This window comes from Geotrypetes seraphini, chromosome 11, assembly GCF_902459505.1.
Source record: "Geotrypetes seraphini chromosome 11, aGeoSer1.1, whole genome shotgun sequence".
NCBI classification, from domain to species: domain Eukaryota; kingdom Metazoa; phylum Chordata; class Amphibia; order Gymnophiona; family Dermophiidae; genus Geotrypetes; species Geotrypetes seraphini.
Window position 1 is genome coordinate 17,934,795 of NC_047094.1, and position 14,361 is coordinate 17,949,155.

Consider the following 14,361-nt stretch of genomic DNA (forward strand, 5'->3'; position numbering starts at 1 on the left):
TGGGAAACCATCTTCATGTCATTCTTTAAGGAGAGAGGAAAGAATCAGAGTATAATTGGGCACAACCACTGACCCGCAAGCTTTGCTTTGAAGAATGCTGGTGTAGAAGGACTGAGGTTGAAATAGACACTAGAAAATGACATGGGATTATTTCCCGCGGTTATCCGCGGGGACGGGACGGTGATGAATTTTGTCACCGTGTCATTCTCTAATGAGAATGTTATCCCAAAAAAGGTAGAGAACGGGAGAATGAGCATTCGTAGTGGGTACCCTGAATACCTGATTGGCTAGGTGTGTCCCGGGGGCTGGATTGTGAACCCCCTTTATAGCTCTTTCTTGTCCTGTTATTCCATCCATGCTTATTCAGTTAACAGGTTTTGAATATTAATCTGTTTATTAGTGTAAAGTATTAATATAGTAACCACATTCATTATGTAGAATTAGAAGGGTAAAATCAAATTAAATCCAGAATTCTAATGTATTATCTTTGTAATTTGATGCTCCAGGCTGCAATATTTTACATAATCTTGGCATTAGCATACGGTAACAGCCTGACTGCGTCCCATGAGAATGCATCCTCTCTGCAATAGTATTCCACTGAAAGGTACAGCCAGTTTTGCTTGAGAGACCTCACACTGTACTTTTCTCTGCAACACTGCAAGAAGTCACAATGTGTGTTGGAATATCTGGATCACGTCCGTTTTGCATTTTGTCATGCTTGGTGGTTGTTCATGTCATGATGTGCATGATATTTCAGAAGTTCCCTTACATGTCAGAAGTAATCTAAGGGAGTACTACTTTATAGAAAGGATGGTGGAAGCATGGAATGTGGAAAAACCAGAGTGGAAGCATGGAATGACATTCTGGTAGAAGTGGTGGAGAAGAGAGAGAGAAAGAGAGATTGAACATAAGAACATAAGCCGTGCCTCTGCTGGGTCAGACCTGAGGTCCATCATGCCTAGCAGTCCGCTCACGCGGCAGCCCATCAGGTCCAGGACCTGTATACTAGCCCTCTGTCTATACCCTTCTATCCACTTTTCCTTCAGAAAATTGTCCAATCCCTACTTGAAATCCAATACTGTCCGCTCACGCGGCGGCCCATCAGGTCCAGGACCTGTATACTAGCCCTCTGTCTATACCCTTCTATCCCCTTTTCCTTCAGAAAATTGTCCAATCCCTTCTTGAACTCCAATACAGTACCCTGTCCTATCACTCCCTCTGGAAGCGTGTCCACCACCCTTTGGGTGAAGAAGAACTTCCTAGCATTGGTTGTGAATCTGTCTCCTTTTAATTTTTCGGAATGCCCTCTCGTTCTTGTAGTTGTTGAAAGTTTGAAGAATCTGTCCCTCTCCACTTTCTCTATGCCCTTCATGATCTTATAAGTCTCTATCATATCCCCTCTTAAGTCTCCGCTTCTCCAGCGAAAAAAGCCCCAGTCTCTCTAATCTTTCAGCGTATGAAATGTTTTCCATGCCTTTTATCAAACGCGTCGCTCTCTTCTGAACCCTTGTCGCTCTCTTCTGGTATGGAGAGGGTAGAATTGGAGGGGTGTATTGAGAGGGTAGAATTGGAGGGGTTTATTGATTTATGCTTTTGTTTTCATATTTTGTTTTTGTAATTTTATATTTTATATAAGTATTTTATGTGTGTTTTATTGTAACCCACAAAAAGCTGTGTGCGGGATATACGATGTGTGTGTATATACAATAAAACACACATATACAATAAAACACACATAAAATATATATATTTGTGGAGAGGAAAAATATGAATATGAATGTTAATATTGCACGATATTATTGCTACTATAATTTAATTTCCCTCACTGTTCCAGTTCTATATTATATTGAAATTTATCACTTTACTGAGCCAGTCAGGGCCTTCGGCCCCTCCCACTGCATCTCAAAGATGCATTGGGAGGGGGAAGCCCCGTCATTTGCAGCATGCGGTCCTGTAGGCAGGAGGGAGTGACCTTCCCTCCTGCCGTTTTCTCATCTGAAGGTACGGGGAGATCTGGGGATGTGGGAGGGGGGCCCAGAAATGTTGGGGGGGGGATGTGGGGGAGGGGCAGAGAAGTCAGGGATTTCAGTGGGATGTCATGGAGGTCCGGGATGACATGGGGATGTCGATTTCAGGGGGATGTCAGGGGAGTCCAGGATGACAGAGGGATATCGGGGATTTCAGGGGGATGTCGGGGAGGTCTGGGATGACAGGGGGATGTCAGGCATTTCAGGGGGAGAGTTATAGGGCTCCGCGGCTCAGCTGATCCTGGAAGGGGGAATCCCGCTCAGCTGATGGGGATTCCTTCTACCATGATCAGTCAAGGCAGTTGGTGGGTACGTCTAGAAAACTTGCTATTGTATGTTTTTTATGTGGACATTTTTATTTTTGAAAATGGGCAAATAAGGTGGACGTCCTAAGGACCAAAACATATACCTGGCTCATTTCCAAAAATAAAAGATAGACGTTTGGCAGCTTTGGAAATGGACATTTTTCCTACTGGGTTTGTAGATGTCTTGCACAAAACGTCCAACCTCAGATTTAGACACACTTTCGATTATGCCCCTCTGAGTGCCGTAGACACCTCGTCACTTCTACAACACCTCATCCCTTCTACCGTGTCTACAGCACTCACTATCTAATTCTGCTGCCTTGAAGACGTGGCTGTTGCCACGAAACGCAGGCCTACGTTGGGGGACTGAGTTTTGTTTACTTTGTGTCTGTGCGTTTGGGTGGTGTTCCCACAGTGAGCGCCGGAGGTATTTTATGCTTGTGACGTTTCAAAGGGTAGAGCTTTTTGTACTTTTCTTACCAGAAATCTGAGGCTTTTTCCTTCGATGCTCATTACATTGTTTCAAGTTTCAAGTTTATTAAAAGATTTTTTAGACTGCTTAATCAAATATCTAAGCGGTTTACAATTTTATAAAAACAAATAAAACAAGGGGAACTGGAAGACAATCCGATTATTAAAAGCACAAGACGTACAGACCAACTGCCAACAATAGGGGAATGGGAGAGAACTACAATTTATATAGAAAAGATTCAACATAAAGGGAAAGTACAATAGGCTGGGGTAAAAGATTAACAATTTACTTTATATTTTAAATTTTTGAAAATTTTAAAATATTAAATTATCAAAATATTATATTATAAAACTTTAACAAGATAGAATATTAAAGTATTAAAATATCTAATATAATAAAATGGTAAGCCGCGCATGCGCACTTCCTAAGTGTGTGCCGGTTTTCCGTGAGCTGTAGCGACACATAGGAAGTGCGCATGCGCGGCTTACGATTCTTTGAAAGACGCGGTGGTGGCTACTCTCACGATCCCCACCTGCGTTGGACTTCCGACGCAGGTGGGGATCATTGAGAGGAGCCACCGCCGCATCTTTCAACTAAAAAAAAACAAAAAACAAGGCGGATGTTGGCCCAATGGCTGGAGTTCACCGCTGAGTCTGGTGAGGAGTGCTTCCCTCAACAGGAACCGTCGGGTCTAATTCAAATACTCTCGGCAAGTCGGGAGGGGGCGGAGCATGCTCGCACGCCTGGCAGGGACCGGACAGGAACTAGACTCCCTGCAGGAGCTAGCCTGATGGCTGGAGATCACCGGACTGGACAGGGGGAGCAGGTAAGGGGGTGCTGCAGCACAGGAGGAGCAGGGAAGAGGTGATTCTGGACAAGGGGGGAGGTAACAGGAAGGGAGGCCTACTGCTGGATAGGGGAAGCAGGGAAGAGGTGCTGCTAGACGGGGGGGGGGGGGGGGGCAAGTAAAAGGAAGGGAGAAGGGTTCCTGCAAAGGAGAAGAGCCACTGCTGGATATGGGGAGCTGGAAATGGGGTGATGCTGAACAGGGGGAGATAAAAGGAGAAGGGCTACTGCTATATAGGGGGAGCAGGGAATGGGTGGGGGTGCTGCTAGACAGGGAGGAGGTAAAAGTAAGGGAGAAGGGCTGCTAGCACCCGTTAATGTAACGGGCTAAACAACTAGTTGAAATATAAAGTATTAAAATATGCCCTTAAAAGGACAGTAGTTATCCAAAGTCTGGTTCACTACGCAAATAGTTAGGCATCGAATTCCAAAGAGAGGGGGCTGTGACAGCAAAGTTGTTGGAGCGCAATGTATTAATCAGTTTTAGAGAAGGTATAACAAGGAGATTCTGAAACGACGAACGTAGAGATTTTGATGTATTATAAGGAATTAAAAGTCTGTTAATAAAATCAGGTTGATTATTTGTTTTCGTCGTGAATGCTAAAAGTAGAATTTTATAACTGATTCTATGTTCAACTGGTAACCAATGTGCGTTAAACAGAAGAGGTGAAACGTGATCGTATTTTTTTGCGCCACAAATGATCTTAAGAGCTGTGTTTTGCACAATCTGAAGCCGTCTGATTTCCTTTTTTGTGATGCCCTTCTATAGGGCATCACAAAAAAAGGCAGTTTGGTGTTAAAGTGGAGAAGCTTTGTTTCTGTTATATGGACAATTTTTGATTCCTCCACTCCTGTATATTTGGTTTTATCACTTGCACTTGTCCACATCAAATTTCATCTGCCATCTGCCCAGTCTTCCGATTTCCTAAGGTCTCCCTGCAATTTTTCACAGTCTGCATGTGCTAGGTTTCGACTGTGATTCTCCCATAGGACACAGGCCTTATTTCTCGAACGTTGGCCTATGATGGTTTCAGGTGACCTTGCGGGTGATTGTTAAAATCTAGCAGAGCAATCTGTTTTGAAAGAAAATTGCTGTCTTTGTGAATGTAGGAAGAATAAAGCATTTGCTCTTGTGGAGTGAGAGAATTAAAATAAAATTTCTTAAATCATGCTTCATATTTCATATTGTCTATGCCAATCTCTTTTATTTATTTTATGATGGAACTATTAGATTGATTAATTTGGTACATCGTTAGAACATGTCTCCTAATGTGTTTTATCTCCTTTTCTTGAACTTATGTCTTCTCTCATGTCTATTTTATTTCCGATGCATTTATTCATTTGTGATTCTTGTTTAATTATGGACGCACTTCACATTTGTTAATGATATTGTTATACTGTGTTCCTTGTTGGAGCACTCATATTGTTGGCTTTGTATTTCTTCTTTTATAAAATCAATAAAACTATTTGAACTAAAAAAAATAAATAAAATAAAATTTCTACCAATGCTTTATGAAAGAGCACTCTAAATTAATCTTATGATGTCTCTTTTGTGGTGCCTAATGAGTAAGTCTCCCCTAGGGTTACCATACGTCCAGATGCACTTTGTCCGGGTTTTGAAAAGCTTCTTCTATGGGATCGTGTCGCGAGGGCATTCATGCATGTACTGAACTGGTATGATGGGATATAAATAAAGCTATTATTATTATATGTTCAGTACCACATAAAAATCAAATAAGGAAAATTGACTACAGTAATTGTATTAGAAAATTGCAATTTTCCTTTGATCATTTCAATTTACTGTATGTGTGAATTATATTACTTATTTCCACAAACGGGACGCAAATCCTATACTAATTATATTATATTATATTGAGATTTATTAACTGCCTTTATGAAGAGATTCACCCAGGCAGAGTACAGCAGGTATAATTCAACATAAAACTTACAATTTTGTTAACAGCATAACATTATACGGACGGACGTAGGCTGAACATCTTTAATTCATCATGATTGATGTGAAAGCTATTTTGATTGATATTTCCGGCCAATAATTTTCCCCCATATGTCAAAAAGAAAGGGGAAGCAAATGTTTCCTCTGGGCCAAACAATGAGCCACAGGTCAAACTTCTACATGCTGGGGTAGGGTTGCCAGATTTTCCAATCGGAAAATACGGACCCCCTAGACCCGCCCCCCCTCCAGCCTGCCCAGTTCCACCAATCCCCGGCCTGTAATGCCCCATCCCCGCCCTAGCTCCGCCCCCCCGCTGCCTGCTCTTATTGGGCAGGAGTACATCCACACATGCACGGATACCCTCCTGCCCAACACTGATTTCTTCAAAGCTTTTCACAACCCAGACAAAGTGCCCGGTTTTGAAAAACCTTCCAGACCCCCGGACATGTCCTCAAAAGAAGGACATGTCCGGGGAAATCTGGACATCTAGTAACCCTACTCAAGACCCAGCAGAGAGGTTTAACCAGCAGCTCTGAGGATCGGAATATCCTGGTGACTTTTGATGTGAAATAGTTACATTCACTCTATTTAACATTTATAATCTGCCCATCATCTTAGAACATAAGAATTGTCGTTGCTGTGTCAGACCAGTGGTCCAACGTAGAGAATGACACGGTGACAAAATTCATCACCGTCCCCGTCCCCGCGGATAACCGCGGGAAACCATCTTCATGTCGTTCTTTAAGGAGAGAGGGAAGAATCAGAGTTTGAATGGCCACAATCACTGACCCGCAAGCTTTGCTTTGAAGAATGCTGGTGAAGAGATTGAGTAGGAACATTCCAGAGCAGATATTGTGATGTCATAATGCCTCATTCCACCAGTGCCTAAGAGCCAATCACATCAGTGATGTCACAATGGCTTCATTATCCTTGGCTCCCATAAGAATCAGAGTATGAATGGGCCCAGCTTTGCTTTGAAGAATGCTGGTGTAGAAGGACTGAGGTTGAAATAGACACTAGAAAATGACATGGGATTATTTTCCCCGGTTATCCGCGGGGACGGGAGCAGTGATGAATTGTCACTGTGTCATTCTTTAGTCCAACGTGCTCAGCAGTCCGCTCACACGGCGGCCCCTAGCTCAAAGACCAACGCTCCAACTGAGACCAGCCCTACCTGTGTTCTGGTTCAGCAGGAACCTGTCCAACTGTGTCTTGAATCCCTGGAGGGTGTTTCCCCCTATAACAACCTCTGGAAGAGTGTTCCAGTTTTCCACCACTCTCTGGGTGAAGAAGAACTTCCTTACGGAATCTATCCCCTTTCAACTTTAGAGAGTGCCCTCTCGCTCTCCCTACCTTGGAGAGGGTGAACAACCTGTCTTTATCTACTAAGTCTATTCCCTTCATTATATGTTGACTGTTTCGATCATGTCCCCTCTCAGTCTCCTCTTTTCAAGGGAGAAGAGGCCCAGTTTCTCTAATCTCTCACTGTACGGCAACTCCTCCAGCCCCTTAACCATTTTAGTCGCTCTTCTCTGGACCCTTTCGAGTCGTACCGTATCCTTCTTCATGTACGGCGACCAGTGCTGGACGTAGTACAGTACTCCCCCGATATTCACGGGGGTTCCTTTCCAGGAATCCCCGTGAATCTTGAAAAACTGCGAATACGGTTTTCAGCGTGGGAGACAGGAGAGGGCAGCCAGAGTGGCAGGATGAGAGCAGCAGGAGCGCCGGCGAGTGAATGAAATCACTCGCACTATGCTCCGACCGCCTCTTCCTGCACTAAGGTCGGGCCTCACCAATCAGGAACTGACCATCAACCCTGTCAGTTTCCATCTTCGTTTCCAGCCTGTCGTGTTTCCGGTATGTTGTGTATATCCTCTTCGGTAAATACAGACACAAAAAATGTGTTCAGTTTGTCGGTGATGGCTTTGTCCTCCTTTAGCGCTCCCTTTATTCCATGACCATCTAACGGTCCTACCGCTTCCTTCGCAGGTCGTTTCCCCTTAATATATCGAAAGAACAGCTTGAAGTTTTTTGCCTTCTTGGCTATTTTTTCCTCGTAGTCTCTTTTGGCCCCTTTTACCGTCTTATGGCACCTGCGTTGATGCTGCTTGTGCTTTTTCCAGTTTTCGTCCATTTTTGACCTTTTCCATTTCTGAACAGAGTACGTAGTATACATCCGCCAGAAACATAGTACAAAGGAACAAAGACAAGGAACAAGGAACAAAGACAAAATAGTAAAAATTTAAGACTGAAATGTCAGTTTAAACAGATGAGTCTTTCAAAATTACACCTAATTCCTTCCGTGTTGCATTTCCATTGGTGCTGGAATTTTTTAATTAAAATTAAAAGTCAATAAAATATTGTAATCCAGAAAATAGCTCTCATTTACATGGAGAACAGACCTAACACGGTCCGTGTTTTAGAGAAACACTCCTTCAGGGGTCCAAATTATCCGATGCTTTACTAATAGAGAACCATATGGAATACAACGATGTGGTGTAAAGTCCTTAAAATATGTGAATTGAAGGCAAAACTTCAGACAGGCTGACACTGAGCATCAGCCCGTCTGCACCTTGTACATTCCTCTCTGCAGTCTCTCTTTGTTTTTGGTGTTCGCCCCTCACTGCAGACTCGCTGGATTTCTTTTTGATTTGCATTTCCATTGGTAACTCATTCCACATTTTTTGAGCCAATTACAGTAAATGCTTGGACTCAGGTGGTTGCTTTGTGAGCTAAAGACACCAGGAGGGAACAAACAGTAACTCTTGTTAACTAGAATGTAAAGTGCCTACCGTGTTAGAAAGCTGCAATTTAGAAACCAATTCATCAGTAGGAAATGGAAACAGCATTTTAGGAATCAAACAGAAGCATTGAAATTGGTTCCAAAACTTAATCGGAAGGCAATGTAAGTCCTTCGAAATAGGCGTAATATGTTCAAAAAAAATGATGTACCTCAGTAATCAGTCGGGCAGCCGCAATTTTATGCCATTTGTAATGCTCAGAGCGTAACTTCCAGTAAACCTGAGTTATTGTATCGCAGCAACAGATAATGAATTCAAAGGGCAAAAACTTGCATTTGCTCCCAATATATGCTACTCAATATCTAAGCTGTCAGTGCTATTAAATTGATTCCAGTTATCAGGGGCTGTAGCTGTAGATTAGGAAAGATTATTAGTAAATCCTAGATTTGTCCAGAAATTGCTTTAGATTTAAAGAAATGTAATCTGTGGTTAATATTTTTATAATAAACAAACCCCAGAGGAGGCTGGGAGCCTGGGGGGAGGAGGGGGGAGGGGTCAGAAATGCCCACGAACACCCATTTTTGGCATGATTTCCCACAAATGCTTAGCGCAGTCAGTGGAGATTGGCAAATAATTTAAAATATTTAAGGGATTTAAGCAGTTTGGAAGTAAAATTAATTACATAATTCAAGTTAATGCAGTGCTATGGCATGATTTAAAGTGATTTTATCCAATAATGAGGGGGTTTAAGGCTTAATTTTTTGCATTTCTGCGAGTATGAGCTCTCTACTGTAAATCTGCAGGCATGAGCTTACGTTCAAATTTCAGTGCATGGATCTGATTGGTTGTAGAAGTCAGTTGGGAGGCCTTATTGCAAGTCACAGTTGGTGGAGAGTAACTGACGTTGTGAAGCAGGAGAGAGGCTTATTGCGGAAGAGGTTTATGCTTGAAAAAGTGGGTAAAAGTTAACTGTCCCTGTGAAGAGACGAAGCAATGCACAGAAGAGCTTCTGTGCATGAAAGGAATTTTCGCCTGGGAAAGTGGGAATTTTGAGAGAGCTGTGTGAGCAAAACCGACTGGGATAAATAAACTCAGAGGGCCAGATTCTTGTAACAGCGCCATTCGCGGTGGCTGCCTATAAAAAAAGCGGCGCTGAGCAGGTGTCAATTGTGCAATGGGGCCATTTCGAGAATCGCAGAGAGGCACCGGAAATGTAGGCCAGGGTTTTAAAGGCCTAACTTTCCGGCACCTATCTTTGATCTTAGGCGTCCTTGGGTGCCTTTGTTGTTGGAAGAACGGTGCCATTGCAGGGGGTAAAATAACCAATTTTTCCATTTTCTGTATTAATGGCCATACGCTAATTTTGCCATTAGTGCATGAGCTCCTACCGCCACCCATTATGTAGGAGATAAGAGCTCATGCGCTAATCAGTTAGCACGTGGCAATGTAGCTGCGTTAGATTGATTGTGAGCCCACCGGGACAGATAGGGAAAATGCTCGAGTACCTGATTGTAAAACGGCTTAGATAACCTTGATAGGCGGTATATAAAAACCTAATAAACGTGAAACTAACCAATTAGCACAGGACATGCCCCCAGATCTGCCCCACCACTAAAAATAAATTTAATTTTTTGGCACGTGAGTAGCACGCGCACATGCAAAAGTTAGCATGGGATATCTGAGCATGCCCCGTGGTGAGCTCTTTTTTGCTATGGTAAGCCTGCATTAGTACTTAACCCTTTCAGGACCAAGGGACATATTTGTCCCATAACTTTAAAATCCTATAAATTTTGATTGGGATAGTCTACAGTTCTAAATTTGATATGTACGGATTCCATATGATACTGCCTTTATGTAAACAAACTGGTTCCGACATTCATTCATTAGCGTCGTTGCCAGATTGACGAGAAGATTCACTTGCCACACTGTCCATAAGCCAGAAGTTTGATTTTTAAAAAAAAAAAAAATAATGATATTTCACAAAAAAAATAAATTTTTTGGCATCTGCAAGCCCTTTTTACCATAAAAATGTCATCAAAACCACAAAAATTGGCCTACGATCCTTATGGTCCTGAAAGGGTTAAGCAAAAGAAGCCCTAAATCTACCCCAGGGCAGATGTAAATGATAATATAATAATAATAATAAAAAAAATATATTTATATACTGCAGTACCACAAGGTTCAGTGCGGTTTACAATAAGAGGTAAGAACTGTACAAACCCAATGAATTTACACCACAAAACACAGTACATTATATATAAAATATAACATTAAGAAATTATGAACTTATCTAGATTATACATATTTATCAAACAGAGAAGTTTTTAATGATCTTCTAAAGACCTGGTAAGAGGAAGAACTGAAGATCAAACCACTAAAACTTTTGTTCCAAAGTCCTGCCTGAAAGGAGAGGGTTCTATTAAGAAATCTTTTGTAGACACAACGTTTTATTGAGGGAAAAAAAACCCAAGGTTGTGTTTCGTGAAGAATGTCTGTTTTCTACTAGTTCAAAATGATCGGAAAAGTAACTTGGTATCTAATATAATAAAACGCTAGGCCGCGCAAGCGCACTTCCTATGTGTGCGCCGGTTTTCCGTGAGCTGTAGCGACACATAGGAAGTGCGCATGCGCGGCTTACGATCTTCAAAGACGCAGCGGTCGCCGCCTCTCCGCTCTCTCTCTTCCTCCCCCCTCCCGAGCTGGATTCCGACCGCCCTTACGGGTTTTAAGTTGGGTACTGCTTCTCCTGCGGCCCGACGGCCCGAGTCAAATGTTGGCTGCGGCGACTGCTGGCCGCGGCAGCCAAACCCGGAAAACACATAAGTAGGGCATGGAGTTAAGAAGCAATGTATGGGGGGGGGAGGCAAATACTGCACAGGGAAGTGGGGTGGGAGGGAAATGCTGCAACACACGGAAATGGAGGGCAGAAAAGGGGTTGATGGACAGGAGAAGAGGTGCTGATGAACAGGGAGGGGGGGCAGAAAAATAAAGACAGGCCTACTGCTGGACAGGGGGAGCAGGGGGAGGTAAAACAAAGGGAGAAGGGCTTCTGCTGGATAAGGTGGGCAGTGGTGGAGGACACAGGGGAGGTAAAAGGAAGGGAGAATGGACAGGGGGAGCAGGCAAGGGGTGGTAGTGGACAGCCAAGGAAAAAAAAAACAATAAAAAAAACAGACAGAAATACAGAAAGCGACTAAGGAGAGAGAGAAAAAAATAAAAACAGACACACACATATATATATTCTAGCACCCGTTAATGTAACGGGCTATAAGACTAGTAAGACCATATAATGTTTTATAACAAATACAGGCCAATTTAGAAATGATTCTTGCCTCTACCAGAAGCCAATGCAACTTTCGATAGTACGGTGTTACATGTTCTGATTTTTTTAGATTGAAAATTAGACGCCCAGCCATATTATGGATGATTCGCATCCTCCTGATTATTTTTTTGATAAGAACCTAGATAAATGATGTTACAATCGTCTAAAGTACTCGGAACCAAAGGCTGCACAATCAATCTAAAAGACAACAAGTCAAAATAAGATTTAATTGTGCGAGGCTTCCATAGTGTGAAAAAAGTTTTCTTTACCAAAGCATCATGATAAGCATCGAACAATAAGTTTCGGTCAAGATGTACTCCTAAGATTTTAATAAGTGGACTGATAGGATAATTAATTCCATTCAACGTTAAAGAATTTTCTTTAATCTTATTAGCTGGACTTGCCAACAAAGTTGTGACTCCACCCATGTTTCACCCCTCTATAAATATATACGCCAGCTGCCGCCATCTGTGCTTTTGGGCATGACCTGATTTTAAAAGAGCCCGTTTATCTGTCTAGACCAGGGTTAGGCAATTCCGGTCCTTGAGAGCTGGAGCCAGGTCAGGTTTTCAGGATCTCCACAATGAATATGTATGAAATGGATTTGCATGCACTGCCTCCTTGAGATGCAAATCTATCTCATGCATATTTACATAGTAACATAGTAGATGACGGCAGATAAAGACCCGAATGGTCCATCCAGTCTGCCCAACCTGATTCAATTAAAATTTTTTTTTTTTTTTTTTTTTTTCTTCTTAGCTATTTCTGGGCAAGAATCCAAAGCTTTACCCGGTACTGTGCTTGGGTTCCAACTGCCGAAATCTCTGTTAAGACTTACGGTACTCCAGCCCGTCTACACCCTCCCAGCCATTGAAGCCCTCCCCTGCCCATCCTCCACCAAATGGCCATACACAGACACAGACCATGCAAGTCTGCCCAGTAACTGGCCTAGTTCAATATTTGATATTATTTTCTGATTCTAAATCTTCTGTGTTCATCCCACGCTTCTATTTATTGTGGATATCCTGAAAACCTGACCTGGCTCTGGCTCTCGAGGACCGGAATTGCCTACCCCTGGTCTAGACAGCATTTTAGGCATGAACGTGTTTTTATAGAATTATCCTGTATAAGTGCTGCTAGAATTGTATTCACTGGAACGAACATACCTAATTTAGATTTAAAATAAAACAGGACATAAGAACATAAAATCCATTCATTATTGGTTATTCAGTGGGAAAGGTGATGGATTGCAGAAGTCAGTCTGAGTAGTAATTGCTCATGGATTTTCTTCTAGAAACATATCCAAACTTCAAGCAGCCTAGGGTCCTTATTTTAGAAGCGTAGGGAAACATGACCCCCCCTAGCAGTAGTAGTGAGACACTGCGGTTAGGGTGCCATTTTGAGGGGACGGAGCTGCATGGGTAGGATCGACTGGGAATTGCTCCTGCCACCAGGGCATTAGGTGTAACCATGAAGTGTGTGTGGGGGGCTTGCCTTTGGGGACTGGGAGGCCTGACTGAGGAGAGCTGGATCGGGGGGAGGGGGGAATTGCTTGGGGGATGGGAGATAGGGAGTTTGACTAGGATTTTATAGTTATGTTGCATGTAGTCTTACATCTTGCTGAATCCCTGCAGATCGGAGTTCTAGGTGGGTTATAGTTTATACCAGTGGTCCCAACCCTGTCCTGGAGGACCACCAGGCCAATCGGGCTTTCAGGCTAACCCTAATGAATATGCATGGAGCAGATTTGGATGCCTGTCACTTCCATTATATGCAAATCTCTCTCATGCATATTCATTAGGGCTACCCTGAAAACCCGGTTGGCCTGGTGGTCCTCCAGGACAGGGTTGGGGACCACTGGTTTATACCACTTGGCTTTACGCAAGAACACAGTAATTTACTATACAAAATGAAGTAAGAAAATACACTTGGAAAGTGCAGTGGCATAGTGAGGGAGGTGAGGGGGGGCAGTGCGCCATGGGCACGGTCTTCCCAAAGGCACAGCACACCATCTCCTCTCTGCCCTTCCCCCACTCATCTCCTTGCCACGCACGCTTGCTCCTTGCGTTCTCCCATACCTTTTTTTACTTTCCTGGCTTGAGGTTGCTGCCCGCGTCGGCATTGGTGCTCTCTCTGATGTCACTTCCTGGACCTGCGCCCAGGAAGTGACATCCAAGGGCGAGCCGACGTGGGCGTGCTGATCACGTCGGAGAAGTTAAAAAGGTACAGGGAAAGGGAAAGGGGCGTGCGCAGGGAAGAGGGCGGGGGCACCAACGCTTTCTACGCCACTGGGAAAGTGCATGTGTTCAAAACCACATTGCAAAAGAATCGATGCCCAGGATTCAACATCCACGAACTACCGGTGAGAGCGTGGATTTGGGGATATCATCAGGAGGCGGAGGAGCCCTAGGAAGTGATGGCTGGGAACATTTGGGCCATAGCTTGGTGACCAGATGCTTTAGGGAGATAAAATAGCCCCAGCCTTTGGCCGAGGTTATTTTACTGGGCTATACCATGGCTTGTGGTATGCACCATAATATAGGATTTACATGCATTTGTATGTTTTGCATCTCATTACCATGTTCCCTGCTTTGAATTAAATTACAGTGTATTCGAGTACTGTAATCTGTATTAGCGCCTATTAAGTCATGACAAAAGGCAAATATTGCAGGCTATTGCCCTAACACAGCT

At 43.3% G+C, this 14,361-nt stretch overlaps 1 protein-coding gene and 1 long non-coding RNA gene across 4 annotated transcripts in view; one reads left to right on the top strand and one right to left on the bottom strand.

Moving 5' to 3' along the window:
- LOC117368918 overlaps positions 1-14,361 on the top strand; it is a 75,336-nt gene that overhangs the window by 59,501 nt on the left and 1,474 nt on the right. The gene's annotated exons all lie outside the window — the stretch shown is intronic.
- The window catches only part of ELFN1 (extracellular leucine rich repeat and fibronectin type III domain containing 1), a 181,959-nt gene that overhangs the window by 17,755 nt on the left and 149,843 nt on the right, over positions 1-14,361 (bottom strand). The gene's annotated exons all lie outside the window — the stretch shown is intronic.